The 9,956-nt window shown below is 51.6% G+C and overlaps 1 long non-coding RNA gene across 1 annotated transcript; it reads right to left on the bottom strand.

Moving 5' to 3' along the window:
* Nucleotides 1–959: 959 nt before the first annotated feature.
* Nucleotides 960–2,482, bottom strand: LOC129653993 (uncharacterized). Its single transcript, XR_008715338.1, has 2 exons — nucleotides 2,300–2,482; nucleotides 960–1,444 (listed from the first exon to the last, which is right to left on the bottom strand). It is a non-coding gene; the product is annotated as an uncharacterized LOC129653993 (long non-coding RNA).
* Nucleotides 2,483–9,956: the final 7,474 nt, after the last annotated feature.

Here is a 9,956-nt window from a genome sequence, read left to right as displayed (position 1 = left end):
CTGTGAAATGTCTCGGTCCCTGGGATCCCCCTTGCCACCTTTCTCTGTCGCCTCCCTTTGCTGGGTTGAAGGTGTGTGTGTCTAGGGGTGTCCCTGTGTGGCCTTAGGCATCATTTTTAGCTCTCCTTTCAGTTGAGATTTCTGCTTGGAGCCTCTCCACTGGCTCCCATATCTTCACTTGACCCTGGAATAATCTTCATGACTCTCGAGAGGGTACCTAATATTATCCCCATCATCAGCCCAGGAAGCAATGGTTTAGAGATGTCAAGCTAATTGCATGTGGCCATAGAGCTAAACACTGGCAGAGCCGTGATCAGGAGACCCCGAATGGGTATTTCCAGGTGGCAGAGCCGGGGTGAGGGTCAGAGATGTGTCTGGAGTAGTCTGTGGGCTCAGACACCATGACCTCCTTCCTCTTGGCCTAATCATGTCCCAAAGGCCCCACCTCCTAATACCATCACCTTGGAGATTAGGTTCAATGTGTGAATTTTGGAGGGACACATTCAGCCTATAGCATATAGTGTGCATATAGTATATATATAATGTATGTATTGTGTGTATGCAGTGCACATACAGTGCATATATACTGTACGCAGTGTACACGGAGTGCATAGGTAGTGTATATGTTATTAGCACACAGGTCCAATCCCTGGGTGGGAAAGATCCCCTGGAGAAGGGAATGACAACCCATTCCAGTATTCTTGCCTGGAGAATCCCATGGAATGAGGAGCCTGGCAGGTTACAGTCCATGGGGTCGCAAAGAGTCAGACACGACTGAAGAGACTTAACATGCACGTGTTGTGCTCAATGGTGATGCTCCCTCCCCACCTCCACCACCAACTCCTGGTTGAAGGAGAGAGGGGACACATGGCACTGCCTTCTCCACACTGGCCCCTAGGGGGCGCACCACCTCCCTGCCCAAACCAGCAGGGGAGCAGCCAACATCACACCCCATGGACCCAGGTGGAAACTGCTTTTTAATGAGACTAATTTGTTATCGAAAGAACTTGAATCAACTTCAAAGTAAGTTAAATAAGAGATCATCTCCTCTAGTTTCATAAATCAAGGGGGATACAAAGAGAGAGGGAAATAAAGAGATCATGGAAGCCAGGCAGCAGAGGGGCTTGGGTGGCCCTGAGTTCCTGCCCCATGGGAGGGGGCAGGGTTCTGGCATGGTGTGCTGGGCAGGAATCTTCTTTTCCTTCTTCCGAATGAAGAGCCTGGTCCAGAAAGCTGTTCCTCCTCCTGCTGCCACTGTCGTGGGGGAGAGGCTGGTGTCTCCGAGGTGCAGGTGGGTTTAATCTGGGGCTGTTTGTCCTTCTCTTGTGGGCAGTGGATGTGCACAGAGATTCCTCTCTCCACCAAAGCGTTCCTGCTGCTCAGGGGGTGGGGGTACCTCTCTGTGTTTGGGGGTTGCAGTTGGGGGTCTCTCGTTCCTGGATGCCTGTGAAGCGATTGGATTTGGAGTGTGATTGCAAAGCCATCTGAGGCTGCTTAGTGCGTGTCTACTGTGCTCTGTGTCCCCGTGTATGTGTGTGCATGCGTGTGCATGTGCCTGGGCTTTCAGCAGGGCGTGTCCGGGAATATCAAATCCTCTCCGGATAAAAGGGAGCTGCCGGCTGCCTGTTCTGTTTCCCTAACGACGGCCACCACCTCACCTCGGGCCAAGCTGCCTGCAGCTAGGAGAGGCGTGGGGGCTCCCTCTCCCCACAGCAACCCCTGCCCGAGAGGCTCCACTTTCCCACTCTGAGGCCACCTGGACCCACTGCCCAGGCTCAGGGCAGGGCACCTGTGGCCTTTAGACATTAGAGACAGACCAATTGTCAGCTGAAAGATGGGGGACCAAGAACGGCATGAGATTGAGACCTGGGAAGGGCGGGAGAAAAGTATGGAGGGACATCACAGGGGTAGAAATGCCCAGGGCAGCGAGACAGGTGGGACAGGGAAGCAGACAGGCTGGCAGAGAAAGTGACTCCAGGGGGGTCTGACCCCAGAGAGAGGCAGGTCGCAAAGTACTGAGCAAGAGAAATCTAAGGTGATGAGGCCAGAAACACTGCAGGGGTCAGGAGGCATAAAACCCGGATGGGAGAGACGGAGGAGGCCAAGCTGCCCCTGCAGGGCTGGGCTGGGTGGGGCAGGTGATGCTGACCCCCTCCCCCCCCGCCCCCCGCCCATCCCCCCGCCACCCCCGCCCTTCGCCCCCACCCTGCCCCCTCCCCGTCCCTGGTGGCAGGCGTGCATTTCAACCTGGTCCTCCAGAGTGCCTGCAGAGAAACAAACCCCACTAAACATCTCTCACCGACTGTCGTCTTCATTTCTCTTTTGTCTTCAGAAGAAAGAGAATTAGAAACTCCTGAGGTGGATTTCTGTGCTGCTGACTTTGGTCCTTTCTCCCTCCCTCCCGCCGTCTTGTTTCATTGTTTTCCATTCTGTCCGTCTCTGTCCCCCAGCTACTGGCCCTGGCGCCGTCCTCTCTGACCTGCCGTGCCGGTGTCCATCCAGGTGTTTGTTCCACTGTCATCTGAGGGGTCTGGCTGCCTCACCTCCTTGCCCTCTCACCCCAGCACCCCCCCTCCTGATGAAACCTTAGCCGCCCTCTGGGCCTCCCTCTCCCATCCCATCCCTGTTTGGCCAGATGGATGGCTGTTCCTGATTCCTGCTTCTTCCAGCTGTCTCCACAGCTCAGCCTTCAAGCTGACAGGGCCCATAAATCACCGTGGCAGGCGGGGCCGGGGAGAGGAGTGGGAGGCAAGTGCTGACCGAGCACCAGCCTTGGAGTTGAAGTTCTCAGGTTTGCAGTGAACTGCTGGGGTGCAGAGCCCCCTGGCTTCTGTCTCCGCTAACAAAGCAACCTGGTTATGGTGCCTGTGTTGGGAGCTGGGCCTTGCCCAGCTCCGTGGAAGGTGGACAAGAAGAAATAGTTTGAATATAAAGCAAGGGGGATTTAAGTTAGACCAAAAGAAGAACTTACTGTGGTGAGAATTATCATTAGAAAGAGGAGACTTGGGAAAAGGTGAAATCTCTTGGCAAGGAGCTTATCAATTTTGGATAGATTCTGTCTGGTGGTTTAGATACAGTGCTGCCTGGAGACAGGGGGTTGGACTAAATGATCCACTCAACACAGAGTGTGCACTTTGTTTGAGGGGACACTGAGGGTCAGACACTGATTTCAGGCTCTGGGAGGTTGTGGAGCCAAGAAGTAACCAGTGAGTGCCCGGGAGACATGCAGCCTGGCATCAAGTCCTAGCTGCCCCTCTGACCTGCTGTGTGCTCTTGGACAAGTCCCTCAACCTGGCTGGTCTCCATTTGTAGTGTGGGAATAGTCCCGCTTTGTGGAGCTGCTATGAGGTTTAAAGGATGAGGTGTGTAAATGGCTGTGTGTAGTGCTCGACAGAGAAAACACAGCTGTAATTGTTGGGCAAGTCACTCCGCATTTTTTTTTTCTGTGTTTTGTTTGTGCAACACGGCATGCAGGATCTTAGTTCTCCAACAAGGGATGGAACCTGGGCCCCCTGCAGTGGAGGCGTGGGATCTTGACCTCTGGAGTCAAGCGAGGGAAGTCCCTCACTCCACTTTTCTAAGCCTCAGTTCTTCCATAAAATCGGATGCCTAGCCCTCACTCACCCATTCAACACACACCCACTGAGTCCTATGTGCCAGCCCAGCCTCTACACTGGAGATGTAACAATTCACACAACACGACAGCATTCCTAACCTTGTGGAGCTCACATTCTGATTGGGGGTTGGGTTGACAGACAAAAGACAAACATATGTACTATAAGAAAATGAGACAGGATAAGGGTGATAGAGAATGATGCAGAGGGAGAGGCGCTATTTCAAAGAAGGTGATTGGTCAGGACAGGCAGCTGTGAAGAGGTAACATCTGAAACAGAGACCTACAGGAATCAAGAGAGAGAGCTGCAAAGACATCTGTGGTCGGAGCTGCAGGCAGTGGGAACAGCAGGTGCAAGAGTCCTGGGGCAGGAGTGTGCTTGGTTAGTTTGAGGAACAGTGAAGAGGTTTGTGGAGTAAAGGAGGGGAAAGCAGTAGGAGAGGCCACTGAGGAGAAAACAGAGCTCAAGTGTGTGTGTGTGTGTGTGTGTGTGTGTGTGTGTATGCACACGTGCATGTGTGTTCAGGTGCTCAGTCGTGTCCAGCTCTTTGCAGCCCCATGGACGGCCGCCTGTCAGGCTCCTCTGTCCATGAAATTCTCCAGGCAAGAACACTGGAGTGGGTTGCCATTACCTCCTCCAGGGGATCTTTCCAAGCCAGGGATCGAACCCAAGTCTCTTGTGTCTTCCGCATTGGCAGGCAGATTCTTTATCACTAGTGCCACCTGAGCAGTCCAGCCCATTGTAAGGGTTTCATCCGTTGCCCCAAGCAAACATGATGCTCTTACAGGATTTTCACAGTGGAATTCACCTGCGCCAGAAGGTTCTTTGGTTGCAACATCCTGGAGGGAACTGAACTTCCTGCTGCTCCTACATATTTAGGACCTGGAGACCAGCAAGTGTGAGGCTCCATGCCTTGCTAACCACTGTCTGTTTCAGGTCTATAGAATGTCTGGCTTTTTAATAATAATTTTTAAAATGCAAATCCATTTTGCCAAAGTGGAGGGAAGAATTTAATGCATTCAGCTTTGTCCCAACTTGCAGCATCATCTTTGCTTTGTAAATGTGGCAATGAGGCTTCAGAAGTTTCTGTGCTTGCTGGAGGTCATAGGTAGAAGCCATATGGTGTGGAAGAAAGGGATTTCATTGACCATTGATTTACGAGCATTGTTGTCAACATGTATCTTTCCAAATTACAGACATGCACACAGAGAACCCTCAAGCCCAGAGTGACACAATCACAGGGTCTGTTCCCTAAAGGGCATCTATTGTGAAAACCATCATCAATGCTGAGAAAGGGAACACATGACCCGAGTACCACTGTGTCCCAGGCTGCAGCCACAGCAGACATCCCTAATCAATCACAGGGCTCCTTCATGCTGAGCTCAGATGCAGCTTCTGAATTCTGCAAAGCCTCATAGGGTTGGTTTATAAAAGGAAACGCATTTGCCATTTCTGCTGCAGGGGCAGGCTGTCCTGGGGGTGGGGACAGGATAGCCCAATCTCTGGATTTGGGAACTTTCCTTGCCTGATGTGTAAACTGACATCTCTAATATATGAGAGAGAATCAGGGCAGTCTCTAGGGTGCTGCCCTGATATTTGGTTTTCCAGCCACTGGGTTCTCTGCCCTCCCAAAGGTGTTCAGAGTGACTGGGATTGTTTGAATCTCCCGTGGGATTTGTTCCAGCTGCCAGAAATGGATCAGGCTTGTGACTGGTGAACCCAGACAAGAGTACCTGCTGCTAAATGAACTGGAGATGGATGTTGGTCCCGAAAGCGAGTCTTTCCCTTGGCTCAGGTGCAGATCAGATGTGGAACCAGGAGAGCTGCCTTGCCAAGCACAGTAACCAGAGGGAGAGGAGTGATGGTGATCTGACAGAGAAGAATGAGGCTGAGGAGAGAGGGGCAGGAAGAAGGGAGAAGGGAGCAGGAGGGGTGGAGAGGGGGGAATTGTAGACCAGCCTTTGGCCAGATCCCAGGGCTCTGCTGCAGGCTCCCCAACTCCTAAGGTCTTTTCACACTGGATTCATTTTATCACAGACTCCTGGAGGTTCTGAGCCCTTGTTTGTGGGATTTGTTGGAAGCAACAAGCGAGGCAGAATAATGTGGGGATGACAGACCTCAGTTCAAATCTTTATCCTCCACTCACTTGCCTCAGTCTCATCTACAAAATGGGCATCTTCACGAGGAGGGATATAATGCTTCCAGCCTTCCCTCACACTGTCACAGTCTACCACTGAGCTTTGGGCACATGCTACTGCTGGCATTTAGCCTTTGTTTATGGGGTTCCAGTGCCTCTCTGTCTCAACTGGATCTGAACTCCGGTGTTGAGACAGTGAGATTCTTTACTGGGATCCATTAAACCTTAACAGTACCCATCCCATGGTCTTGGTGTAAGAATGAAGAAAGTGCTGGAATTCTATAGCCATCTGTATCTATATCTACACATATACCCTCTACTGCTGTCTTCATTCCAACTGTCTATACCACACATCTTAGGGCCCTGCACAGATTGGAACTCAGTCTAATTTCACTTGACAGTTCCCTTCCAGACACTTCCTCTGGTGCTATGGTGGGGAGGGGCCAGGGAGGGCCTGGAGCAGTCCTCTGCTTTCCTGGAGGAATAGGGCCAGTTATCACCATGGGGGCAGTTTCGGGCTCCTCAGCTATGATTTGGTACATGAAATTGGCTTCCTGTGCAAAACCTCAGAGAAAGGAGATTTTTAAAAATGATATTTATTCATTTATTTATGGCTGTACTGGGTCTTCTTTACTGTGCGTGGGTTTTTCTCTAGCTGTGGAGAGTGGGGGTTACTCTAATCGTGGTGTGTGGGCTTCTCATCGCTGTGGCTTCTCTTGTTATGGAGCTCAGGCCCTAGGATGCGTGGGCTTCAGTAGTTGCTGCACGTGGGCTCAGTACTTATGGCTCACTGGCTCTAGAGCTCGGGCTTAGTAATTGTGGCCCATGGGCTTAGCTGCTCTACGGCATGTAGGATCTTCCTGGACCAGGGCTTGAACCCCGATCTCCTGCATTGGCAGGTGGAATCTTTACCACTGAGCCACCAGGAAAACCCCGGTCAGGAGATGTTTATAGTTTAACCCTGCTTCTGTCAGCAACAGCAAGGGATGACCTTGGGGAAGTCAGGACCTGGGGCTTGGGGCTCTGAGGGGATTGATGGCAGGACACAGTCTCCAAGAAGGTCAGCGAAGCAGGACAAACTCCTTCCTTTTCCTGATCATCACCCAGTGTTTACGTATGGATGCTCTGTGCCAGGCACAGTGCTGGCTGTGGGGCATGTAATATTATTACACTATCGATCATAGAAAGCCTAAGAATGCTGTTGATCCAGGATTCCTCATAGAAACCTTTGGGGCTAGATGCACTTCCGAGTCTGAAATTTTTCCAGATTTTAGAAATGTAATGTTCTATAAATCACGGAACACTCAAATATATTCATATTTCTGTAGCAAAATACATATGAATAGTTCCAGCAAACAGGATAAATAAAGACCATAAGTACCTCCAAGGTCAGTTCAGTTCAGGTTTTGCTGCCAAATGAGTTTTAAAAAGCTTTTTGGTTTTCAGAGCTTTGGTGCTGCTGGAATTGTGGAGAAGGGATAGGAGACTGTCCCCTTACCAAACTCTGTGCTGGCATTGAGCCAAACATTCGATTAATATACTAAATCCTCATAAGAACCCTATGAGGTTGACTATTTTTATCATTCCAACTTTAATAGAAGAGGAAATCCAGGCACAGAGAGGTTGAATAACTTGCCTAAGGACACACAGCTACTAAGCGGCAGAGCTTGGATTCCAACTGAGGTTTGCTGTGTGCCAGAGTCTGCAGTCCTTACATGTTTATGATACAGTATGTGTTTATGGGGGTGCTTGTGCTCAGTTGCTCAGTTGTGTCCAACTTTTTGTGACCCTATGGACTGTAGCCCGCCAGGCTCCTCTGTCCATGGGGTTCTCCAGGCAAGAATACTGGAGTGGGTTGCCATGTCCTCCTCCAGGGGATCTTCCTGACCCAGAGATCAAACCCGTGTCTCCTTCATTGGCAGGCATATTCTTTACCACTGTGCCACTTGGGAAACCCTGTGTTTGGCAGAGAGAGACATTAACAATAATTACCGCTAGAAAATTATGGGATAAATGCCAGACCTGGGGTGTCTAGGTGCCTGAAGTCCAGAGGAAGGGCCTAGCACAGCTTAAGGGTTTGGAGAAGATGACCCAGAGGAGAGGGGGAGACCTGTCACCTGCTGGAGACCGGAGAGGTGAGTAGGCACTAGCCAGGCATTGGTGGGGGCTTCCCAGGTAGCGCTAGAGTAAAGAATCCGCTGCCAGAGCAGGAGATTCAGGAGACTCAGGTTCGATCCCTGGGTTGGGAAGATTCCCCTGGAATAGGAAATGGCACCACACTCTAGGATTCTTGCCTGGAAAATTCCATGAACAGAGGAACCTGACAGGTTACAGTCAATGGGGCCGACAGGGCTGAGCGTGCGCACGCGTGCGCACACACACACACACACACACACACACACACGAGTTGTTGGGGAAAGGAAAAGCATTTCAAGCAAAGGCAACAGCATAAACAGCAGGCACAAAGGCTGGGAGGACAGAGAGAGCATTAAAAGTCAGGAAGACAGAGATGAGTTGCACCCTGGCATGGGAGCCAGAGTGGAGCCAGAGAGGTAAGTTAAGGGCCAGCCTCCAGAGGGGTGCCTGCTGTTTCTCTTTGGTTCCTCCAGCCCCGCCCCCTCTGTGAAATCCCACGGTTGGGAGGTCAGATGGCGCAAGCAGAGAGGAAATTCAAGGGTATTTTCCCAATGCACAGGAATCCGAGTCTGCATAGCTCGCCTCTTCCAGGGCCAAGCAGGCAGGGCTCTCAGTGGGCACACACGGAAAAAAGGATTATTGATCTTTGAGTGGGCATACTGATTAAACTCCAGGGGCTCGCGAGGCTGGGGTGAGAAGTGGATCCGTCGGTGGAGTATCAGGATTACCAGGCACCCCCCACCCCTGCCCCAGTCCCCCTAGCCCCCAGCTGGCTGGGCGCTTGGCTCCAGCCCTCACCGGGCGGGCAAACCCTCTGAGTTCGAGAACGCACCGGCTGCGTCAGTCCTGTAGACAAGGCCCCAGCCTGACAGATGAAATCTTTATTATGATGATTTTTATTTGGGGGCGTGCGTGCCTGCGTGAGTGCGGTGCACATCTGGGGCCGAGGCGGCAGCAGCTGAAATCCCCGCGAAGGAGGCTCATGAATATTCGGCGTCGGTGCCCGCCGCACTTTGCAGTCATCGATTATTTATACGGGAAAGAACGAAAGCTTCATAAATAATGAAAGCGCCGGCGTCCCAGCTGCATCCTCCGCTTCCCTCCGCCCGGACCAGGTGAGGAGGAGACGGCTCTGCGGTAGATCGGCATTCCCGTGGGGACGGTGTCTGCGTCCCCAAACTCCCCTCTCACATCAGAATCCAGTCCTTCTGGGCAGGAGGCATGTGTGTGAACACGTGTGTTCTCATTTGCACACACGGGGAAGGGGGTCTGCACACACAGGGCTGGGCAGCTTGTCTATACTGCAGACTCTATCAGAGGCTCCAACCGACAGAGACAAAAAGCCTTGCTTTATCTTATGCACGAGCTGGGAAAACATCAGACACATCTCATTCAGTTCAGTTCCAGTCTCATTTCTGGGGCTGTTGTACCAGTGTCCCAGTGTCTGATTCAGGAGGGGAGACTGTTTTCATGAAGTGCTTCCCCCTGTGACCCTTTACATACAGAGATGAATCCTTTACAGAGGTGAATCCTTCCATTCGCCTTGGCCTCTAGACTCTGTACAATGCAGGCTGCTTCTGTGTCTTTGGGGTGGAGGTGTGGCAAGTACGCAGATGTACCCACATCAAGTGGAAGCCCCGCACCCTCCCAGTGGAAGCAAAGACCTACACCCACTTCCTAACCACCCAGCAAACCGTTGACAACAGTTTTGACCCCAAAGGTCTTCTGTTTTCCAAGCTCTCACTGCCCTATGGTCAACCTTTCAGCCACTGCTATAGCAGCTGTGTTTAGTGTAAGCCACTTTGCAAAGATGCTGTGTGAAAGTGGAAGTCGCTCAGTCGTGTCCGACTCTTTGAGACTCCATGGACTATACAGTCCATGGAATTCTCCAGGCCAGAATACTGGAGTGGGTAGCCTTTCCCTTCTCTAGGGCATCTTCCCAACCCAGGGATCAAACCCAGGTCTCCCGCATTGCAGGTGGATTCTTCACTAGCTGAGCCACAAGGGAAGACCAAGAACATTGGAGTGGGTAGCCTATCCTTTCTCCAGAGCATCTTCCCAACCCGGGA

The sequence above is a fragment of the Bubalus kerabau genome, chromosome 5, assembly GCF_029407905.1.
Source record: "Bubalus kerabau isolate K-KA32 ecotype Philippines breed swamp buffalo chromosome 5, PCC_UOA_SB_1v2, whole genome shotgun sequence".
NCBI lineage: Eukaryota > Metazoa > Chordata > Mammalia > Artiodactyla > Bovidae > Bubalus > Bubalus kerabau.
The sequence above is the reverse complement of the archived record's forward strand: the minus strand, read 5'-3'. Positions and strand labels throughout refer to the sequence as shown.